This window comes from Notamacropus eugenii, chromosome 4 (assembly GCF_028372415.1).
Source record: "Notamacropus eugenii isolate mMacEug1 chromosome 4, mMacEug1.pri_v2, whole genome shotgun sequence".
Classification (NCBI taxonomy): domain Eukaryota; kingdom Metazoa; phylum Chordata; class Mammalia; order Diprotodontia; family Macropodidae; genus Notamacropus; species Notamacropus eugenii.
Genome location: NC_092875.1, coordinates 133,348,107 through 133,371,370, shown reverse-complemented (window position 1 = coordinate 133,371,370; position 23,264 = coordinate 133,348,107). Strand labels below are relative to the sequence as shown.

Here is a 23,264-nt window from a genome sequence, read left to right as displayed (position 1 = left end):
CTACCTGAAAGTCACGATCAAAAAAATAGACTAGACATCATCTTTCAAGAAATTATAAAGGAAAAGTGCCCTGATATTCTAGAACCAGAAGGTAAAGTAAATATTGAAAGAACCCCTCAATTGCCTCCTGAAAGTGATTCCAAAAGGAAGACTCCTGGGAATGTTGCAGCCAAATTCCAGAGTTCCCAGGTTAAGGGAAAATTATTGCAAAAAGCCAGAAACAAACAACTCAGGTATTGTGGAAACAACAATCAGGATGACACAAGATCTAGCAGCTTCTACATTAAGGGATCATAGGCCTTGCAATATGATATGCCAGACGTCAAAGGAGTTAAGATTAAAACCAAGAACCACCTACCCAGTAAAGCTGACTATCATACTTCAGGGGAAAAATGGTCATTCAATGCAATAGAAGACTGTGAAGCATTCTTGATGGAAAGGACAGAACTGAAAGGAAAATTTGATTTCAGACATAGGAATCAAGAGAAGTAGGAAAAGGTAAACAGGAAAGAGAAATCATAAGGGATTCACTGAAGTTGAACTCTATACATAGAAAGATCATATTTATTAACTCTTGAGACTTTTCTTACTATTTGAGGAGTTGGAGGGTTTATATCCATATAGACAGAGGGAACAGCGTAAGTTGAATAGGAAGGAATGGTATCTAAAAAAAATAAAACTAAAAGATGAGAAAGGAGTATATTGGGAGGAGAAAGGGAGAAATAGAATGGGGCAAATTATTTCTCATGTAAAAGAGGCAAGAAAAAGCTTTTTCAGTGGAGGGGAAGAGGAGGGATGTGAGTGAGAAAAAATGAACCTTATTCTCATCATATTTGCCTTATTGATGGAATAACATGCACACTCAATTTGCTATGAAAATCTATCTTACATTACAGAAATGTAGGAGGAAGGGGATAAGTGGAGTGTGGGGAGGGATGAAAAAAGGGGGGTCAAATGGGAGGAGGCAATAATTAGAAGTAAACACTTTTAAGGACGGATAGGATCAAAAGAGAAAATAGAATAAGTGTGAGACTGGATAGGATGGAGGGTAATATAGTTAGTCTTTCACAACATGACTTTTATGGAAGTCTTTTGCATAACTGCACATGTATAACATATATTGAATTTCTTGTCTTCTCTGTGAGGATGAGTAGGAAAGAAGCAAGGGAAAGAAGTTGGGACTCAAAGTTTAAATAAAAATGTTAAATATTATTTTTAGATGCAACTGTGAAATAAGACATACAGGCAATGGGGTATAGAAATCTATCTTGCCCTACAAGAAAATAAAGGGGATGGGGATAAGAGAAGGGAGGGGTGTGATATAAGGGAGGGCAGATTGGGGGAAGGGTTAATCAGAATGCGCACTGTCTTGGGGTGAGTGGAGGAGAGAGATGGGGAAAAATTTTAAAGTCAAAATCTTTTGGAAATGAATATTGAAAACGAAAAATAAATTAAAAAAAGAAAAATTGGCATAAGGTGGCAACTGGGTTCTTATAATATTTCAAAATTTCTTTGTCTTTGATGTCTCTATTTTGATGTTCTGTTGAAAACGTTATGTCCTTTAAAATACATCAATTATGCATCCATCTTTTCAGCTAATTGTAGCAATTTTTGCTGTTATCGTTTTTGATAAGACAGAAATGATAATGAACTATTCCAGAATTTTATTTGTCTTCACGGTTTTAACCTCTCATCCTCATTTTTTCTGGCATTCCCTTAATTACTGTTTCTCAGTTCAATTAAATGAAATTATTTGTGTCCTTTTATTTAGTTTTCTCACAGTTATACAAGGCAAAGAACTTAACTTTAATTAACATTCAAATGTAGCATATGCGTATCTGACAGTAACATTTGGAATATAATTCTTTCTTGGATTATTTTTTTTTTACTATGAGAACACAGTTTGTAATTGGTGTTACCAAATGAAAATAGTTCCTAGTTTATTTATATTCATCATGGGAAAAAAAAACCTAGCAGAAAATGCAAAAAAAAAAAATATTCTAAAATCAGAGCAAGTTGAATCTATATGAAACACATTAAGAATCCCTTCAGGTACTTAATTGTATTATCTTGTTGATGGGCAGGATTTGAGAGTTGGATTCATGTGGTAATGTCAACAATTTTATTCTCAGTTTCTCCAGTTGAATTATGAGTAAAGTGCTAAATTATTTTACTAGCCCTAAAATATTTGAACTTTATGCCTGATTAGGGATAGACAAAAAAAAATTCCCTTCGTATTACTCATGAAAACCTTCCAAGAATATCTCATGTTAGTTTTCTTGACTTCAGCAAAACCACTTTACTATGGATTCAAGGATTCATTAAAACAAAAAAAAGAAAAGAAAAGAAAATATTTACTCAGGAACTTCCAAAAGAGTCTCTTGCCAAGGGGACTTCTGGGAGCCAGGGTGGTAGAGTAAACAGTAAATTGCCATAACTTACCCATGTTTACTTCCAAACAGCCATAATATTGTGTCCCCAAATGGATCATGGAACAACAGAACTAGCAAAAAGGCAATAAACTTGGGTGATTGGAAGGAAAGTTTCACTCTGGTAAAAGGGGAGCAAAATTCACAACCAGAAGCCATCAGCAAGCCCCTCCTCAGCAAATGAGCAGGAGATCCTGATCCTTAGTGTGGTGGAACAGGCAAATTCTAATACCAGGACCCTCCACAGGCCTCAGCATAACCAGGGTAATGGGTAGCCTCTAGCAGTCTGACCACCACCAAACAGGCAGCTTCCACTGGTGATACTTCCACGTGTCTCAGTGTAGCCCTAAGCAAAGGCAGAAATACACCAACAGTCACAAATGCCAGATACCAGTACTAAAATCTTGGTTCAGCACCTGACAAGCTGCCAGACCATTATAGCCTCAAGCAGCATCTGCCAGACCCTAACCCACCCACTCAGCATAGCACCAGACACATGGGTTCCCTATGGGGCTCAGGACAACATCATGGTAGCACAAGGTAAATAGTCAAAGCCAGCCAACAGTGGCACAACAAACCTGAGACAGTGCAGAGCTCAAATTTAAAAGAAAGGAAAAATGACAAAAAATTGAGAAAAAAACAACAGACAAAGAATCTGACCTTAGAAAGTTATTATGTTAATAAGGAAGATCAAGACACAAATTCAGAAGAAGACAGCAGTGTCAAAATACCTATGGGCAAAGCCACAAGGGAAAGCAGGAAGCAGTGTCAAGCTCAGAAAGAGCTCAAAGAAGTGCTCATAAAGGACATTAAGCATCATATAAAGAGGTAGAAGAAAAAATGGAAAAAGAAATGAGAGTGATGCAAGAAAATTATGAAAAAAAGGAGTCAACAGCTTCAAAAGGAGATTTGGTCAAATTGAAAAAGAAGTGCAAAAGCTAGTTGGGTAAAACAACCCTTTTATAATTGAAATTGAGCAAGTGGAAGTCAATGACTCGGTTTTTCCAAGATTTTTTTAAAAAAGTTATTTATTTTCTGTTTTCACCATTCACTTTCACAAAATTTTGGATTTCAAATTTTCTCCCCATCTTTTCCTTCTTCCCACCCCAGGACAGCATGTATTCTGATTGCCTTTTCTTCCAATCTGCCCTTTCTTCTATCACCCCCCCATCCCCTTCCCTTTTATTTTCCTGTAGGGCAAGGTAGATTCTTATACCTCATTGTCTATGTATCTTATTTCCTGGTTGTATGAAAAAAAATTTAAATTCATTTTTACAGCTTTGAATTCCACATTAACTCCCTCCCCTTCTTCTCATCGACCCTTCCTGAAAAGGCAAGCAATTTGATAAAGGTTATACATCTGTAATAATGCAAAACACTTGCATAACAGTCATGTTGTGAAAGATTAACCCCCTTTACCCTGTCCCACCCTCTGTTTATTCTATTCTCTCCTTTGACCTGTCCCTCTACTAAAGTGTTTGCTTCTGATTGCCCCTTCCCCCAATCTGCTGTCCCTTCTATTATGCCCCTTCTTTTATCCACTTCCCACCTGCTTTCCTGTAGGGTAAGATAAAATTCCATACTAAATTGAGTGTGTATGTTATTCTTTCCTTAAGCCAAATCTGATGAGAAAAATGTTCACTCATTCCCACTCCCATCTCCCCTATTACTCTCCGCTGTTAAAATTTTTTCTTGCTTCTTTTATGTGAGGTAATTTACCCTGTTCTGTAGCTTCCTTTTCCCTTCTTCCAATACATTTCTCTCTCTCCCCTTAAAGTTATTTTTAGATATCATCCCCTTTTATTCACCTCACCTTGTGCCCTCTATGTACACACACACACACACACACACACACACACATACACACACACACCAGTGTGGGTCATACTAGCACAGACTCATATTAAGCAAGCCTCAGAACACTGAATCACCAGCAGCTGTGGTGGTTTCCAGATTTCTCAACCCCAAAATGACAAGAATAACTTGAAAGGTCACTAGGAAAATTCTGTGGGATCTATGTGAGAGAAAAGCATGGTCTGGCCAAATGTGATGAAAGGAAGACTCCCTTATTCCTGCTCATCTTCCTCTTCTTCCCCTCCCTTTAAAAACTCTTTCTTGCTTCTTTTATGTGAGATGATTTACTACCTTCCACCTCTCCCTTTCTCTTTCTCCTAGTACATTCCTCTCAACATTTAGTTTTTTTTAGATATCATTCCTTCATATCTAGCTCATCCTGTGCCTTCTCTTCCTCTTTCTCTCTTTCTCTCTCACTCTCATACACACACACGTATGTATATACATGTGTATATATATGTATATATGTTTATATACACATACACACACATACACACCCACCTAGACACACCCCCACCCCCACACACAAATATTCCCTTCAACTATCCTAATACCGAGAAAGGCCTCATGAATTACAAATATGTTTCCATGTAGGCATTTAAACAGTTCAATTTTAATAAGTTCCTTATAGGTTCTCTTTCCTGTTTACCTTTTCATGTTTGTCTTGATTCTTGTATCTGAAAGTCAAATTTTCTTTTCAGCTCTGGCCTTTTCAAGAAGAATGCTTACAAGTCCTCTATTTCATTGAAGTTCCATTTTTTCCTCTTCAAGTATGAAATTCAATTTTACTGGGTAGGTGATTCTCAGTTTTAAACCTATCACCTGTGACTTCTAGAATATCATATTCCAAGCCCTCCAGTCCCTTAGTGTAGAAACTGTTAAATCTTCTGTTATCTTGGTTGTCTTTCCACAATACTTGAACTGCTTCTTTCTGACTACTTGTATTTTCTCCTTGATCTGGGAACTCTGGAATTTGGTGGTGATACTCCTAGGAATTTTACTTTTGGGATCTCTTTCAGGAGGTGATTGGTGGATTTTTTCCATTTCTATTTTACCCTCTGCTTCTAGACTTTCAAGGAAGTTTTCTTTGATAATTTCTTGAAAGTTGATGTATAGGCTCTTTTTTTGGTCACAGATTTCAGGTAGTCCAATAATTTTTACATTCTCTCTCCTGGATCTATTTTCCACATCAGTTTTTTTTTCCAGTGAGATATTTCACATTGCCTTGTATTTTTTCATTCTGTGGGTTTTGTTTTATAATTTCTTGATTTCTCATAGTGTCATTGGCTTCCATATGCTCCATTCTAATTTTGAAGGAATTATTTTCTTCAGTGACCTTTTGCACTTCTTTTTCCATTTAACCTACTCTGCTTTTTAAGGCATTCTTCCCCTCATTGGCTTTTTGAACCTCCTTTGCCATTTGGGTTGGTCTAATTTTAAAGCTGTTATTTTCTTCAGCATTTTGAGGGGTTTCCTTTAGCTAGTTGTTGACTCATTTTTTCATGAGTTTTTCACATCACTCCCATTTCTCTTCCTAATTTTTCCTCTTCTTCTTTTACTTGAATTTCAAAATCCCTTTTGAGCTATTCCATGACCTGATACCAATTCATGTTTTTCTTGGAGGCTTTGGATGCAGGAGCTTTGGCTTTGTTCTCTTCTTGTATGTGTTGATCTTCCTCATCACCAATGACATAAGAAAGCACCTCTTCACTGAGAAAATATCAGTCTATAGCATCTTTCTTTTCCCCATGTTCGCTCCCTTTCCCAGTTAATTACTTGACTTTTGAGTTCTGGGTTAAGGATAGGGCTCCAGAAGAAGCCTCTGTTTCAGCAGTGGCTGCCATTATCTTGAGGCTGGAGCAAAGAGTCTCAGGTGGGGTTAGGGCTGGAGTCAGACCATGCTGCCCTTTCAGTCAGGTGAGAGACCTTTCCCACTGACCTTTGATTCTGTCTTTGGCATTTGTGGGTTGAGAGGACTGAAAACATCACCAACCACCAGACATTCAATCCCCTAAGGCCAGTTCTAGCTCCTTCCATGTGGGCACAGTCCTCCCCGAGTTGTATTCTGCTCCCAGCTTTGTGTGATAGACTCTTTGGGTTGATCTGCTAGATTGTCTTGGGCTGGAAATTTGCTTCTCTCTGTTCCTTTGTGGCTTTTGCTGCTCTAGAATTTTTTAGTGTCATTTTTTACAGATTTTTTGAGGAGTTTGGGGGGAGAGGTATAGCATGTCCATACTTCTGTGCTGCCATCTTGGCTCCACCCAATGAGTCTTTGAGACATCAAAAATCAAGCAAATAAATTGAACAGAATGGAAAGATAGAAGAAAATATAAAATACTATATTGGGAAAATAACTGACCTAGAAAAAACAGATTGGGGACAGACAAGGTCCAAACCATAAGACTACCAGAAACCTATAATTAATTTGAGGGCCAGGGCTGCAACTTTCAAGAAAATATCAAGGAAAATTATCCTGATATCCTGGAAACAGAGGGCAAAATAGACATTGAAAGAACCCACCTATGACCTCAGGCAAGAAATCCCAAAATTGGCTATTATGGCAGAGTAAAAGCAAGGACTTACTTGAGCTCTCCCCCAAACTCCTACCAATACCTGGAAAAAAAAATGACTCTAAACAAATTCTAGAGAAGAAGAACCTATAAGAGACCTACAAAATTTCCAGCCAAAAACAACTTGAAAAATTGATGCAAAAGATCTACTACACTGGGCTAGGAGAGCAGCACAGTCTAGTGCAAAATGCACACACTGAGTCCCAGGAAACCTGGAGCAGGTTTCAAGGGAGTGAATCACTGATAGATACAGTGACTTCCAGACTTTCTCAATCCATAAATGCCAAATAAATATCAGAAGGTCAGTAAGAAAGGTCTGTCAGACCTGAGTGAGAGAGGAGCATGGCCCAGCCCCAGTTCTTAGGTGGTTGGGGCAGTGCCAACAGAAGCTGCCTCTTGAGCTCTTAGACCACAGACAGAGGGGGATTGAGTGGCTGATCAGAGGGGTACTGCAGGGATATCGTTGCTAGTGCTAAGTCAGGATTGTCTTGCTTTGCCCTTGCTTGGATCTAGGTCACAGTCCTAGCGCAAAAAGGAGTAATGGTGTGGCAATTGTGTTGCCAACTGCAGAGGGAATCCTCCTCACAGTTTCAAGGCAGAAAAGAGTACTTGTGGTCACTCACAGACCAGAGTACAGACCAGGAGAGGAGTAAACACTTCTCCTTTGATCATATCACCTTGGAAAATCTGAAAACTTATGGGGTCCTAGAAGTGTCTCTGAAAGTAGTTGCACAAAACCCATGAAGATTGGGACAGTCCATCCTCCACACTGGAAACAGAGTACTACCTTAACAGAATTAAAAACTCAAGTAATTGGCTGGGAAATTTAGAAAACAATGAAAAAAAAAGCTAAGACTACAGAATCTTTGGTGACAAAGAAGGTGAAAATATACAACCAGAAGAACACAACAATGTCAAAGCTTCTACATCCAAAGATTCCAAGAAAATTATTAATACTCACAGGCTGGTGTAATGGCAATTTAAATGGAAAGGTCTTTCCCATTCGTTAATTAGCTCATGTGACCTTCCTGAGTCACATGGAAGCCTATGGTAGGAGGAGTTTGCTGAGCAGGTGCAAAAGGAACGGTGGGACAGGAAGAGGTAGAGCTACAGCAGAGCTGAGAGGAAATTGGTCAGAGTCTAGTCAGAGCTAAGAAGAATGCAGGCAAATAGGTAACTGGCAAGTGTGAATGAAAGGGCTTGTTTGTGATTCTCTTCAAGTGGGCCTGCTTATGATTTGTTTAATGGAGCTGGTTTGTGGGAAGCCTAGCAGAGGAAAGGCTTGGGAATGGTATTGTTTTCTGCATTGTTATTGGGTATAGATTTTTATTACTATGATGGATCAAGTAAATGAAAATCAAGTAAGAGAAGTAGAGGAAAGCAGAAGTAGAGGAAAAGTCGGGAAGAGAAGTGATATTGAATCAAGAAAATCATGAAAATGAGTCAACAACTTACTAAAAGAGACTCAAGAATATATTGAAGAAAAAAAAACACGTTAAAAAATAGACTAACCCAAACAGCAAACGAGGTTCAAAGAGCTAAAGAAGAGAAGCATGCCTTCAAAACAGAACTGGCCAAATGGAAAAGGAATTCCAAAAGCTCACTGAAGAAAATAATTCCTTAAAATTTGGAATAGAACAAATGGAAGGTAAAGACATTATGAGAAATCAAGAAATTATAAAACAAAGCCAAAAGAAAGAAAACAAAAAAGACAATGTGAAGTATCTCATTTGAAAAACAACTGACCTGGAAAATAGATATTTAAAAAATTATTGACTATATGAGTGCCACCATCAAAAAATAACTTGGACATCATATTTCAAGTAATTATCAAGGAACATTGTCTTGATATTCTAGAACCAAAGGGTAAAATAGAAATTGAAACAATCCAGCAGTCACCTCCTGAAAGATATCCCAAAAGGGATACTCATAGGAATATTGTTGCCAAATTCCAGAGTTCCCAGGTCAAGGAGAAAATATTGCAAGCAGCCAGAAAGAAATAATTCAAGTATTGTGGAAAATAATTAAGATAACACAAGATTTAGTAGCTTCTACATTAAGGGATTTGAGGGCTTGGGGTATGATATTCCAGAGGTCAAGAGCTAGGATTAAAACCAAAAATCATCTACCCAGGAAAACTGAGTATAATATTTCAGGAGAACAAAAATGGGCATGCAATGAAATTCAATAATTCTTGATGAAAAAACCAGAGCTGAGTAGAAAATATTTTTTTTCAAATATGACTCAAGAGAAGCATGAAAAGGTAAACAGGAAAGGAAAATCATAAGGGACTTATTAAATTTGAACTTCTTACATTCCTAGATGAAAAGATATTTGTAACACATGACACATTTCTTATCATTAGGATAGTTAGAGGCAATATCTATCTATCTATTTCTACTTATCTATCTATATGATATATATGTGTATATGATTAATTATATATTATAATTATATATATTATATTATATATTATTATAATTATATATACATTATATATAATTATAATAACATATAATATAACATTATATTATATATTATTATAATATTATATATATATCGAGAGAGAGAGAGAGTGAGACAGAGAGAGAGACAGAGAGAGAGAGAGTACAGGGTGAGTTGAATATAAAGGGATGATATTAAGGGGTGATAGAGAAATATACTGGAAGAAAGAGAAAGGGAAAGGTAGAATGGGACAAATTATCTCATATAAAGGAGGCAAAGAAAAGCTTTCACAATGGAGGGGAAGAGGAGGGAGGTGAGAGGGAATGAGTGGAACTTACTCTCGTTGGATTTGGCTTAAGAAGGGAATAACATAAACACTCAACTGATTATGAAAATCTATGTTACCTTAATGAAAAGTGTGTGTGTGGGAAGTGATAAGAGTGGGCCAGATGATAGAAAGGAAGGCAGATTGGGGTAGAAGGTTATCAGAAGTAAACAATATTTCAGGAGGAACAGGGTCAAAAGAGAGAATAGAATAAATATTGGGACAGGATAGGATGGAGGGGAATATAGTTAATCTTTCACAACATGACACTTATGGAACAGTTTTTTTATGTCTACTAACATAACTATATTGAATTGCTTCCCTTCTCAATGAGGGTGCGTGGAGAGAGAGGAACGGAGAGAATTTAGAACTCACAATTTTAAAAATTAATGATAAAAATTGTTTTTACATATAACTGGGAAATAAGATATGCAGCCAAAGGGTTATAGAAATCTATCTTGCCCTATAGGACAACAAAATGGATGGGAATAAGAGAAATGGGGATGAGTGATTGAAGGGATGGCAGATTGGGGAAAAGAGCAGTCAGAATGCATCCCTCTTTGGGTGGGAGAGGAAAGAGATAGGGAGAAAGTTTAGAACTCAAAATCTTGTGGAAATAAATATTGAAAAGAAAAGAAAAACTCAATAATTAATCAATTTTTCTTACATCTGCGAATGAATCAAAAATGAAGTAATCCCAAAATAATATTTAAAAATCTAAGGAATATTATAGTCAAATTTCAGAACTATCCAGTTAATGAAAAAACAAGAACAACATTACAAGTACCTAAAAAGAAACAATTCAAATTTCGGGGAGCCACAATCAAGATTATATAGGAATTAGTTGCTGCAACATTAAAGATGATGGGTCATAGAACATGATATTCTGGAAAGTAAAGGAACTAGGACTACAACTAAGTATTAGCTACCTGGCAAAATTAAGCATAGTACTTCAAGGGAAAAAAGCTCATTCAATGAAAGAAAAGGATTTCTAGCTTTCATAAGGAAAAGACCAGAATTAAAGAAAAAAATTGATCTCCAGTATCAAGATCCAAGAGAAGCCTAAAGAGGTAAAATGGGAAAAGGAATCTTTGAATTGGAGCTAAACTGTTTCCATGACTACATGGAAAGATGATCCTGATAATTCTTATAAATTGTACCACTAAGAGTACAGCTAGAAGGAACATACAGAGAGAGAGAAAGAGAGAGAGAGAGAGAGAGAGAGAGAGAGAGAGAGAGAGAGAGAGAGAGAGAGAGAGAGTATGAGTATAAGGTGAATTTGAGCGAATAACATAAAAACAATTAAGGGATGAGAAACGGGAGTATACTGGGTGCAGAAGGAAGGGGGAGCTAGGATGGGGTATATTATTTCCCGTGAAGTAGTGCAAAAAACCCATTACAATGGAGGGAAAAATGGGAGAGTGAACTATGGGCACTTCTTGAACCTTACTCTCATCAGTACTAACTCAAAAAGAGAAAAATATACACTATTGTTTGAATATAGAAATATGTCTTCCTTGACAGGAAAGTAGGAAGGGAGCAAGTTAAGTAAACTGTGAGGCACTGACAAAGAGAGGGCAGACTAGGAGAGGAGATAGACAGAAGCAAAACTCTGTTGAGGAGGACAACAGGGGGAAAAATAAGATGGAGGGAAATACACGTTTAGTAATCATAGCTGTGAATGGGAATTGGAAGATGTATCCCATAAAATGAAAGTGCATAGCAGAGTGGTTCATAAATCAGAATCATCCTTATTTCTCAAATGCATAGAGAACTGAGTCAAATTTATAAGAATACAAGACATTCCCCAATTGATAAATGGTGAAAAGATATGAGCATGCAGTTTTTGGTAAAGAATCAAAGATATCTATAGGCATATCAAGAAGTATTCTAAATCACTTTTTATTAGAGAAGGGCAAATTCAAACAACTTTGAGTTACTACCTCACATCTATCAGATTAGCTAATATGCTAAAATAAGGTAAATGATAAATGTTGGATGTGGGAGAATTGGGATACTAATGCACTGTTTGTGGAGTTGTGAACTAATCCAACCATTCTGGAAAGCAATTTGGAACTATGCCCAAAGGACAACCAAACAGTGCATACCTTTTGATTCAGCAATACCACTAATAGTTCTGTATCCCAGAGATAAAAAAGCTCTTTTCCTGGTGGTAAAATATTGGAAATTGAGGGGATGCTCATCAATTGGGGAGTGGCTAAATAATCTTGTATATGAATGTAATGGAATACTATGAATGTGCTAGAATACTGATGAACAGGCAGATTTCAGAAAACCCTGAATGACTTTTGTGAACTAATGCAAAGTGAAATGAGCAGATATCAGCAAGATTGTGTGGTCATCAATTATGAATTACTCAGTTCTTCTCGGTCACACAATGATCCAAGACAAGTATAAAGGACTGAGGAAGAACAATGCTATTATTCACATTCAGATAAAGAACTGATGGGCTCTGAATATTGAACAAAGCATTAATTTTTCATTTATTTTATTCTTTTTTCATGTTTTCCCCCTTTTGATCTGTTTCTTCTTTCACAGCTGTGACTAACATGGAAATAAAATTGCCTACCATCTTCAGGAGAGGTGATGAGAGGGAGAAAAATTTGAAACTCAAACTCTTGTAAAAATGAATGCTAAAAATTGTCTTGATACGCAGTTGAGGAAAAAAATAAGATACTATTTTTAAAAGTCTCTCTTGCCAAACAACCCATTCTGGCATTTTTATCATGTAGTTCTCATAGTTTCTCTAAAAAAAATATTAAGCCATTAAATATTAGGATAGCATTATCTAAAATAAAGTGCCAAGAAAGACAGAGATAACTCTCTTCTCCCCTCCCATCCCAGTGTATTCTCATCTGACTAGTAAATTTCTTTATTATCGTGTTCAGTTCTGCATTTTGAGATTAACAGTGGTGTCCTGGGAGTCAGCTTGATAGTAGATTGCAAAGTTTTCTTTGGGAGTGTTTGCTCCAAAGAAATCAGCAAACATTATAAGTCAGTTCTTTTTTCTCCCCTGGTTGTCTAAACTTAAGAAAATGTTAAAGAAGTGTTAATAATTCAGATTAAACTTGAACATACTGGTTTGGAGAACCAGTAGTTAAATATTTACCAGTATTCCCTTAAAGATATAGATAAAGAAGAAGACAGAATTGGGAGCTGACTCAAAAGCATATCATTTAAAGAACTGTATAAAAAACTAGAGGATAGCCAGGTGGCTCATTGGTTAGAGAGCTGGGCTTCAAGTCAGGCTAGAAGTGAGTTCAAATACGGTCTCAGATATTTGCTAGCTGTGTGACTTTGGACAAGTCATGCAACCCCTGCTTGCCTTAATCCACTGGGAAAGAAATGGCAAACTAACCTTAGTACCTTTGCCAAGAAAACTCCATGGCATGTTATGGTGTTCCATGGGGACATGACTGAATATCAGCAAAAGAAACTGGAGTGTTTAATCTGTAGAAAGATAGATTCAAGAGGGATATGGTCTTTGTTTTAAAGTATTTGAAGAGATGTTATGTGAAAAATAGAAAAAAAAAGTCTTATTCTTCTTGGCCCTGGAAAGAAGAACTAAGGACTAATCAATGTTAGTTCTAATCTGGCCATTTTCAGCTGAATGTAAAAGAAATATTTCCTGAAAAAATGTAATTGTCCAAAAATGGAATAACCTGTCATGTGATGGTTTGTCCCTGGAGCTCTTTAACTGGAGACTCTGATCACCTGCCAGGGACAGCAGGAGTTCATGCTGCAGGTAGGGATTGGAGTGTTTGGCCTCTAAGGTGCCTTTTAACTTTGGACATCAAAAATTTTATAATTTCATGCCAGCCAAATCCTGGCTGTCATCTCATCCCTTCTCAGAGGTGTAAAACACAATCTGAATGTTATTTTAAAGCTGCAATACTCTCCAATAATTGAGAAATATTTAACAATATAAATGACTTGTCCATTTTCATATAACATGTTTCTAAAGGCGAAATTGAACCCAGTTTTTTTTCCTGATTATATGCTCAGTGCCTTCACAACTATACCATGACTCCTTTCAATAAGAAATAAATGCTCCAGGTGACCACGATTTTAAAAATTTCTCTTTTATTCTACAGTTAGAAAGATACTAAAATCAGTAAACTCTTCTTTCAAAATGAGATTACCCCAGGAGAGTTCTGCCCTCCCTTGTCACATGACCAGGAGATTAAAGTATATGCACATTGTGAGGAAAGGAAAAGTCCCTATACATTTTCTTTTTTCGTAGAGAAATATTTATTAATAGCCATTACATATTAGAATATTCTATAATATTACATATCAAAGCAGAACTTTTTGAGTAATTAAGAAAGAAAGGAGAGTTGGACATCAGAGTTATTTTCTTTTTTAAGAAATTATTTATTTGAAGCAGACAAAATGAAATTTATTTTTAATCAATTAATTTTTTAGTTTTCAACCTTCACTTACACAATATTTTGAGTTCCAAATTTTCTTCCCATCTCTCCCCTCTGCCAACTCCAAGATAGCATGCATTCAGATAATCCCTTCCTCCAAACTGCCCTCCCTTCTATCACACCTCTCCCTTCTTTTATCCTCTTCCCCTCTATTTTCTTGTAGGTTAAGACAGATTTCCATACCCCATTGCCTGTATTTCTTATTTCCCAGCTCTATGTATAAACATATTTTAACATTCGTTTTGAAAACTGAGTTCCAACTTCTGTCCCTTCCTCCCTCTCCACCCCCTATTGAGAAGGCAAGTAATTTGGTATAGGTTATGCATGTGTTGTTATGCAAAACACTGCCATAGCAGTCATATTGTGAAAGACTAACTATATTCCTTCCAACCTATACTGCTCCCCCAATTCATTCTATTCTCTCTTTTGACTCTGTCCCTCCACAAAAAACATTTACTTCTAATTACACCTCCTCCTATTTGCCCTCCCTTTTATCATCTTACCCAGTCCCTGCTTGTCCGTTTCCCCCCTATTTTTCTGTAGTGTAAGCTAGATATTAATACCAAATTGAATGTGCATGTTATTCCCTCCTTAAGCCAAATCCAATGAGAGGAAGGTTCACTCATTCCTTCTTGCCTTCCCCCTCTTCCTCTCCATTGTGAAACCTTTTCCTTACTTCTTTTATGTGAGAGATAATTTACCCCATTCTATTTCTTGCTTTCTCCTTCTCCCAGTATATTCTTCTCTCACACTTAATTTTATTATTTTTATTTTTTAGCTATCATCCCTTCATTTTATATATACATACACACACACACACACACATATATATATATACACATATATGTATGTATGTATAATCACTCCAACTACCCTATTACTGAGAAAGTGTTACAAATATTGGCTTTCCATGAAAGAATGTAAACAGTCCCTTATGATTTCTCTTTCCCGTTTCCCTTTTCATGCTGCTCTTGATTCTTGTGTTTGAAAGTCAGATTTTCTATTCATTTCTGGTCTTTTCATCAAGAATGTTTGAAAGTCCTTTATTTCATTGAATGACCATTTTCCCCCTGAAACATTTTACTCAGCTTTGCTGGATAGGTGATTCTTGCTTTTAATTCTAGCTCCTTTCACTTCTGGAATATCATAATCCAAGCCCTTTCATTCCTTAATGCAGAAGCTGCTGGATCCTGATTCTTATCCTGATTGTGTTTACATAATACTCTAATTGTTTTTTTTCTTTTCTGGCTACTTTCAATATTTCTCCTTAACCTGGGTGTTCTGGAATTTGGTTTCAGTATTCCTAGAACTTTTACTTTTGAGATCTCTTTCGGTAGGTAATTGTTGAACTCTTTCAATATCTATTTTATTCTCTGGTTCTAGAATATCAGGGCAATTTTCCTTGATAATTTCTTGAAAGATGAAGTCCAGACTCTTTTTTTAATCATGGCTTTCAGGTAGTTCAAAAGTTTTTAAATTGTCTCTCCTGTATCTATTTTCCAAGTAAGTTGTTTTTCAAATGAAATAGTTCACATTGTCTGCTATTTTTTCATTCTTTTGGTTTTATAATTTCCTAATTTTTCATGAAGTAATTACCTTCCATCTGCTCCATTCTAGTCTTTAAGAAATTATTTTTTTCAGTGCCTTTGGGCTGGGACCAGACCACTCTACTCCCTCACACAGGTCTAACAGGCTTTTCCCTCTGACCTTCCCATTTGTCTCCCGTGTTTTGGCATTTTGAAGTCTGGAAACAGCCACAGGTGCTAGCAATTCAGTTTTCCTGAAACTTTCTCATGTCCCTTCTTTGTTGATGTGGTCTACACTAGACTGCACTCTGCTCCTAACCTAGCATGATAAATGTTTCCCACAGACCTTGCAGGTTTTCTTGGGTTGGAGATTTGCTTCACTCTATCATTCTAAGGGTTCTGAAGCTTCAGAATTTATTTAAAGTCATTTTTAGACATATTTGGCTGGGTTTGGTGATAGAGCTCTACCAAATCCCTACTTTTACTTCACTGTCTTGGCTCCACCCCCTCCCTATACATTTTCTTCCATGAAAGGACTTCATAATGGAGTCCAGATAACTATCATTAATATCTGGTCCATTCTTCTGGCAGCATTACCCACAAGAACATGGCAGCTGATTGATTTGTTTGGCATGGATGGGAGGTACAAGGCACAGAAGTGCATTATATAGAGCCTGAAACAAAGCTAAGGGCCAGATAAAGATGGAAGATAAAACCTTACAACTTCTGTATGCTTTGATGTACAAATTACCATAAAGCCCTATGTCTATATCAACATATCAGAGATCTTGGATTCCAATCCTCCCTCATTTTCTCAAGCAATGAGCAAGATGTGTTCATCTCATATTGCATTTCTGATCCCTAAATGTCAGCAAGATTCCAAATTCCCATAGTACTTTCTAGACAAAAACCTTCTGTGCCAGGGTATTGTAAGCATCATCCCTAGTTTATATTTGAGAAGACTAAGGCTCAGAGAGGATGTCACTTGTTCAGGGACACATAGTACATTTCTGATGGGGACCCCAGCTCACATAACTGTAATTTCAGTACTTTATCAATTATCACAAGTATCCCATTGGGAAGTTATGACTAGGTTTAGAAAAACTTCCCTACATTAAGGCTATAATTACAATGCATTCAGGATGACATTTCATTAATTACACCTGAACCTTTCCAGAAGTGATCCTTTCTGTATGGAACATCCTCCCTCCTTATCCCTACCCCTTTGAATAGAAAACTTTCTTTAAGCCACCTCTTACTGGAAAACATACTTGATCCTCCTACCTGTTGATACTTTCCCCTCATAAAAATAATGCTATGCTTCTTTTATGTCTTGTATCCTCCCAGTAAATAGGGGCTCCTTGAAGGAGCTATTCCTTTTTTTGTCTTTGTATCCTCAGCATTGAGTCCAGTGCTTGTCCTATGGCAGATACTAAAATATGCCCATTGAATTGGGTCACAGGACTCAGCGAGGTTTCATCAACTCACACTTTTCCCTTTCCAGGGAGAACAAATTCACACCTCCCACATTACTAATGCCTGTTATTCAGTCACCATCTGTCAATGTGAAAACCTCTTTTACTTTGTTTCTGCTTATAAGAGTTTGATTGACATTCCAGTAATCCATAACTACTCACCTACAGGCTTCAACCTCATTTGTCTAACTATTGTGTACTCTCTGCAACCCAGTTAAATTACTAATAAGCTCACCTACATTCTATATATCTGTAATTCCAATGCAATATTCATAGCAGTTGTTATGAATACACATATGTATTTCCAGGGTTGAATCGCAACCTGTAAGTTCTCTTCATTTAAGATCAAACCAAAGCATTTATTTGCAACATCACTATTGAGATACCAGAAGGCAAAACTTAATGAAGTCACAAAAATATTTGTACACATCAGTAATCAAGGTAGGACCTACATCTTAAGAGTTTTTTTTGTCCAGGATCCCTGTGAACAAGCTCCCCTACAGACAAGTTCTCCTGGGTAAGTAACACCCTCCTTCTCTGCCTCTTCCTGTCCTCTCAAGCAATATATGTGGCCTTCAAACAAAAACTCAGCATCTGATTGGCTTAGCACTGAGAAGCTTGGAAATCTACTTGCCTCACCACTTAATTGGAAAGGTGTCCAAGCCTCTGTGATTTTAGGGTGGGATGTGTCATATCTGTGAACTGAACTGAAGTTCAAAGCAGCAAGACATCCATGATTGAAATACCTGTGGACTTTTTGACTTTGGAACATGGCTCTTGTTAAGGGAAAAGGAGACACATGTGGTCACATAGGCCTATTAATGGATGGGAAAGATTTCATATTCCATTAACCCTAAAGTGTCTTCCTCTTACAATCATTCTTTTACTAGTCACAGAATTTTAGCTCTGTGCAGAAGACATCTCTTCCCTCCCTGTCTGAGTTGGTTCCTTTCTCTCCCCATAACCTTATCTGCATGAGCCACCAGGTAATTCAATGGACAGAGTAGAAGGACTGTACTCAGAAAGATGTGAGTTCAAATGTGACATTCAAAACTATCTGTGTGGCCCTTGTGCAAGTCACTAAAGGCTATTTTCATCAGTTTCCTCATATGTAAAATGAGATGGAGAAGAAAATGGCAAACCACTCCAGTATCTTTGCAAAGAAAACTCCAAATGGGGTCAGGAAGAGTCAACCATGACTAAATAACCACTCAACAACAACAAACCTCATCTGCAAAAGAGACAGAAAGAGAGGGTGGTTTATTCCTTACTCTTCACTGACAATTACTGCTCTTCTTTCTTCTTTAGGTTCACCCCTTCTTTCTCTATCATCTAATTCAAGTTCTTCCCCAATATACTGACCTCTTCACTTTCTCCAAGATTTCAGTATCTTTGTGATTTTAAAGGGCTCCTATAGCTAAAATTTCTAGCCTTGTTATCTTTCTCCTCTAGCCCCATCCCCAAAACTTTTTTTCATCCTCATTTTTTAGCTTGAAGTCTCTTCAGCTTTCTCCTTTCCTTAGTCTGATCTTTCTTCTATTGGTCCAAATTATGGTCCCCACAGTTAATTGTTTCAACACAAGCTCTATTTTGTGCTACTTCTGTCATCTTTACTCAGTCCTGTAACCTCTCTAAGCTTCAATTTCTTTAACTGTAAAATGGATGATGGAAGGTGGAATTGGATTAACTTATCCTTAAGATACCTCTGGCTCTACATGCTATGTTACCATGATTATTTTATCCACCTCACTGTGTGAGAACCTGAATGAAAATGGTAAATGAAAGAAAAGAAAGAGGAATACTCATTTCAGTCCATTGGTTTCTTATGTGTCCTTCTTAGTCCTCCTACCATATGCATACCTATACACACCTCTTCCCTTTCCTTTACTATCAGTACAGAATGATATTCATGGATTTTCATATTGGTTTTGAGCTGTATAATGTATTCTCTAAATGTGAAAGGTCCCCTGTATTTATAAGGAAGCTACTAATTTTGAAAACTATGTTGTTTTTTTTTCTTTAGAATGGAGTATGCATGCTATGAATAATGGTAGTTTACATATAAACTAGTTATATATATTGTAAATGATCACATTTATTCCAACTGCTGCACACCATCTGTTTATTTAAATATTAGGACTTCTGAACAGTTTAAACATCTGTGCTCATATATATATTTTTATACAATTCTGGGAAAATGCTGACAAAAATGGAAAATAAAAGAGAAGCCAGTGAAATTTAAAAGTACATTTGTACACCAAATTCATGTAAATTAAACTTTCTCTTTTCGAAATACATCTGTTGGCTTTGATGTAATTCTAGAACTCATCAAAATCCTAGTAACAACATTGCATTTTAAAAAATGATTAAATAACCTAAAGACCTAAAGTTCATAAACTTGTCCTTATATAAAATACTTGATTGACAGTGGCTTTTAGCTGTGTTTAACATTGTTATGACACAAACAACACAAATTACTCATTCCTTCGTAACAAAATTTCAATGTGATTTCAGGGATATACATAGTCCTTTCATGGCCACAGATTGCAGTATATATTTTTTTGATAATAAAATGTCTTCAAGAATTGATTGAACCCAAAGATATCTACTTTGTGTCCATCTAATTTAGATTTTTATAATGCTTTTTTAAAGATAATTTGCATATTGATAAAAGAATCTCATGAGGAAGGAAGCTTGAACTAGGTTTAGGTTTGATTCAAACCTCATTTTAATTGAAATTTAATTTTTAAATTTGTCAAAACTATGGACTGAACCAAAGTTCGATTTAATTCAAAATCTGGGTTTGAATCCCATTATTCTCACTTAGTAACCAAGTGAACCTGCAAATCACTTACCATTAATTTATTTCCCTCACCTGTACACACACACACACACACACACACACACACACACATATACATGCACACACACGTTCACATATTAGCATTACTCTACAGTATTATTTGAGAGATTAAATGAAATGAGCCATTGCAGTTTGTAATCCTTAAAACACTTCATAATTTATATAAATTTCACCTTTTATGAGATAGTAAAAATATTTATTTCCATTTTTCAGATGAGAAAAATGAGGCAAAGTGAAGACTACCAAAATTCCCAGAACTAATATGATTAATGTAAAAACTTGAACTTTAACACTAGGTTTTTAAGATCTAATTCTAATGTTCTTCCTCTTTGACTGCAGTTTTCATTACTATCAACTCTAGAAGAGTTAAAGTAATTTATCAAATTATAATTGTGTTAATTATTGTAAAAATATTTTTCTGATAACAACAACCCCAAAAGGATTGATCAGGGAAGCATTACAAAATTTGGTAAAGCACAATGACTTGGAGAAAAATGACCATTCCTTTTTTCTATACCCATAAAGTGAGAATTGAAGCAATGATCACAAAATTTGGGGTAAGTAAATTAAAAAAAACCCTTGAAATGAAATTAGTCAAAGACTCAAAGCATTTGAATCTTCTCTTAACCTTTTACTTGGTATATGGATGTAGGTGAATCATAGAATGAAAATCACTGATTTTGAGGGTTGCAAGACACCTTAGTGGACACCTGGTCCAATGTAAATATGAAAAGAATTACTTTTGTAACATACCTGACAAGTAGTTGTTGAGACTGTACATGAAGAGGGGCAGTCTGAGGAGAGGGAGCTCATTTCTTTAGTCAGCCTCTTCTACTTTTGGATAGCTCTAATGCCTATGAAGTCTTTCCTGACATCAAGTCTAAATTGTCTCTGCAGTTTTCTCTCTGTTTGCTTCTGGTTCTGCCTTCTGGGGTCAAACAAAACAAGACTAAATTCCTCTTGCCAATAACAGCTTTTCAAATACTTGAGGACAGCTTTCATGCCCCTCCTGTATCTTCTCTTTTTCAGGATAAAGATGCTCATTTCCTTCAATTAATCCCTATATGTCAAGGACTTGTGGCTCCTCACTTTCTCCTGTACTCTCTCTATTTCAGCAATATCCTTTTTAAACTTTGGTGTTCCAAGCAGAAGCACAAGATTCCTGATGCTGTCTCCCCAAGCAGAATACACAGAGACTTGTTCCTGGAAGCTAGATCTCTTTTAATGCAGCCCAAGATCACGATAGTATTTTGGCTACTACATCCTATTGTTAACTCATAATGAGATTGCAGTCCACTAAAATTCCCAGATAATTTTCCTGAATATTAATTTTCCTGAATAACTTTTATTTCTAATATTAAAATCAATGAATAATAAAAATAAGAAAGATGTGTTTCTACAAGGAAACATGTGGAATCTTCTAATCATGTCCTGGTTTGGCTACTCATTTTGTGATCTTGGACAAATCACTTCATTTCTCTAGTGCCAACTATGGGCTAGGTATTGTATTGTGTTGGGGATATAAAGGAAAGTAAAAGACTGTTTCTGCTCTCTGAAGATGCTTTTGAGTATTTATTCGGGACAAAGTAGAAGACACATAAAAACTCCTAGCTCTTCTTAAGAATTTCAAGATTATTAGTTACCTCTGGAGTAGCACTGAGTGTGAGAAATAAATTTTCTCTCTTAGTTGTTGTTTCTTTGTTGAAAATCTCAGTAGACAAAGATACCATGGATGTTATGTTCATTGGGAATTCTCCAAATGCTTTAGGTTGCCTAATACTGTTGTTAAAACCAAAGTGACTTTAAATTGAGAGCATTACGAAAACCATAGTTATCAACTGGAAAACTATTCTGTAGCGTACCCTGTGAATACTGATGCTCACGTACCTTACCCAGTTCCATGTCATCCTTCAGCAGTGTTAGTGTACACCCCAAGAATTCTCACTCATACTTTCACACCAGCAACAGTTCATTTACAACCAAAATCTTCATCTAGGATACTGTTTACTTCAAGGGCTAAAAAAATCGTCTGTGTTGCCATTAGCATTAGTGTAATATTAATTGGTGCTGTGATTGCAACTATCTTTCTTTGGAAGTTTGTGAAAAAGAGCTAACCAAATGCTGGAACAGAATGTAGAACCCTGGAATTTGTATCAGTTGAACTAATTGGTATGATGGAATATCACATTGTTCCAGTGGTGAACATGAGAACCACTGTATTCACCTCCTTGAACCAAAATTTATCCTTCAGGTTTATTCATTTGAATCCTGGTATCCTGTATGCCAAGATGACTGGAATACTACAGAAAGATCTCATGTAAAGATGTGAGGTATGACATGAATAGTTTTCACTCTAGTCAAGGAATAACAGATGATAACGATATCACAAGCTATATGGCGTCAAACCTGAATGCTGGAAATGCAGATTTATATGAAAAACTTTACAATAATAGTGTTTGTTTCTCAAAAACTGGTATCTCTCTAATTCATAAAATGTGGTACAGAAATGAAGGTGAATAGATTGAACAGGAAAGTTGGTGGAACAAATACTGCTCTGGGGGGCTGCCATGGCAAGTCAACCTTGATGTCCAAGGTGTCCATGTCTATAGTGGCTTTGTTATCACTGTTGAATGTGTTGCAACAACAGCTCACTGTGTGGAAGAATCTATTTCAAATCCCCAGTACTGGACAACATTTGAAGGAATTTTGAAGCAGTCTGGGATATTCTATGGAAGTGGATATAAAGTGCAAAACAAAATTTCTCATCCAACTTATGATTCTAATACAAAAACAATGACATTGCTCTTGTAAATTCGCAAAACCCATTCAAGTTTAATGAAAAAATAAGATAAGTACGTTTGCCTAATGCAGAAATGATGTTAGAAGTCACTCAATCATGCTGGATATCAGGATGGGTTGTAAACCATGAAAAAGATGGGACTTCAGACATGTTAAACGAAGTTATAGGACCCATAATATAACTTTGGATATGCAATAGATGATATGTCTACAATAACAAGATCACACCTGCAATGATTTGTACTGGTTTTCTCAGAGGGAAAATTGATTCCTGTCAAGGTTGACAGTGGGTAGACTGAGGTAATGTAATAAAAATGACAATTCTAACTAAATTAATTTACTTATTCAGTGCCGTAACAATCAAACTATCAGATAATTACTTTCTAGATCTAGAAAAAGGAATATCAAAATTCATCTGGAAAAACAAGCCATCCAGAATATCAAGGGAATTAATGAAAAAAAATGCTAGGGAAGGTGGCCTAGCTCTACTAGATCTCAAATTGTATTATAAAGCAGTAATTATCAAA

At 36.3% G+C, this 23,264-nt stretch overlaps 1 pseudogene; it reads left to right on the top strand.

Moving 5' to 3' along the window:
* The first annotated feature begins 2,809 nt into the window (after positions 1-2,809).
* Positions 2,810-23,021, top strand: LOC140502334 (transmembrane protease serine 2 pseudogene; annotated as a pseudogene).
* The last annotated feature ends 243 nt before the right edge of the window (positions 23,022-23,264 follow it).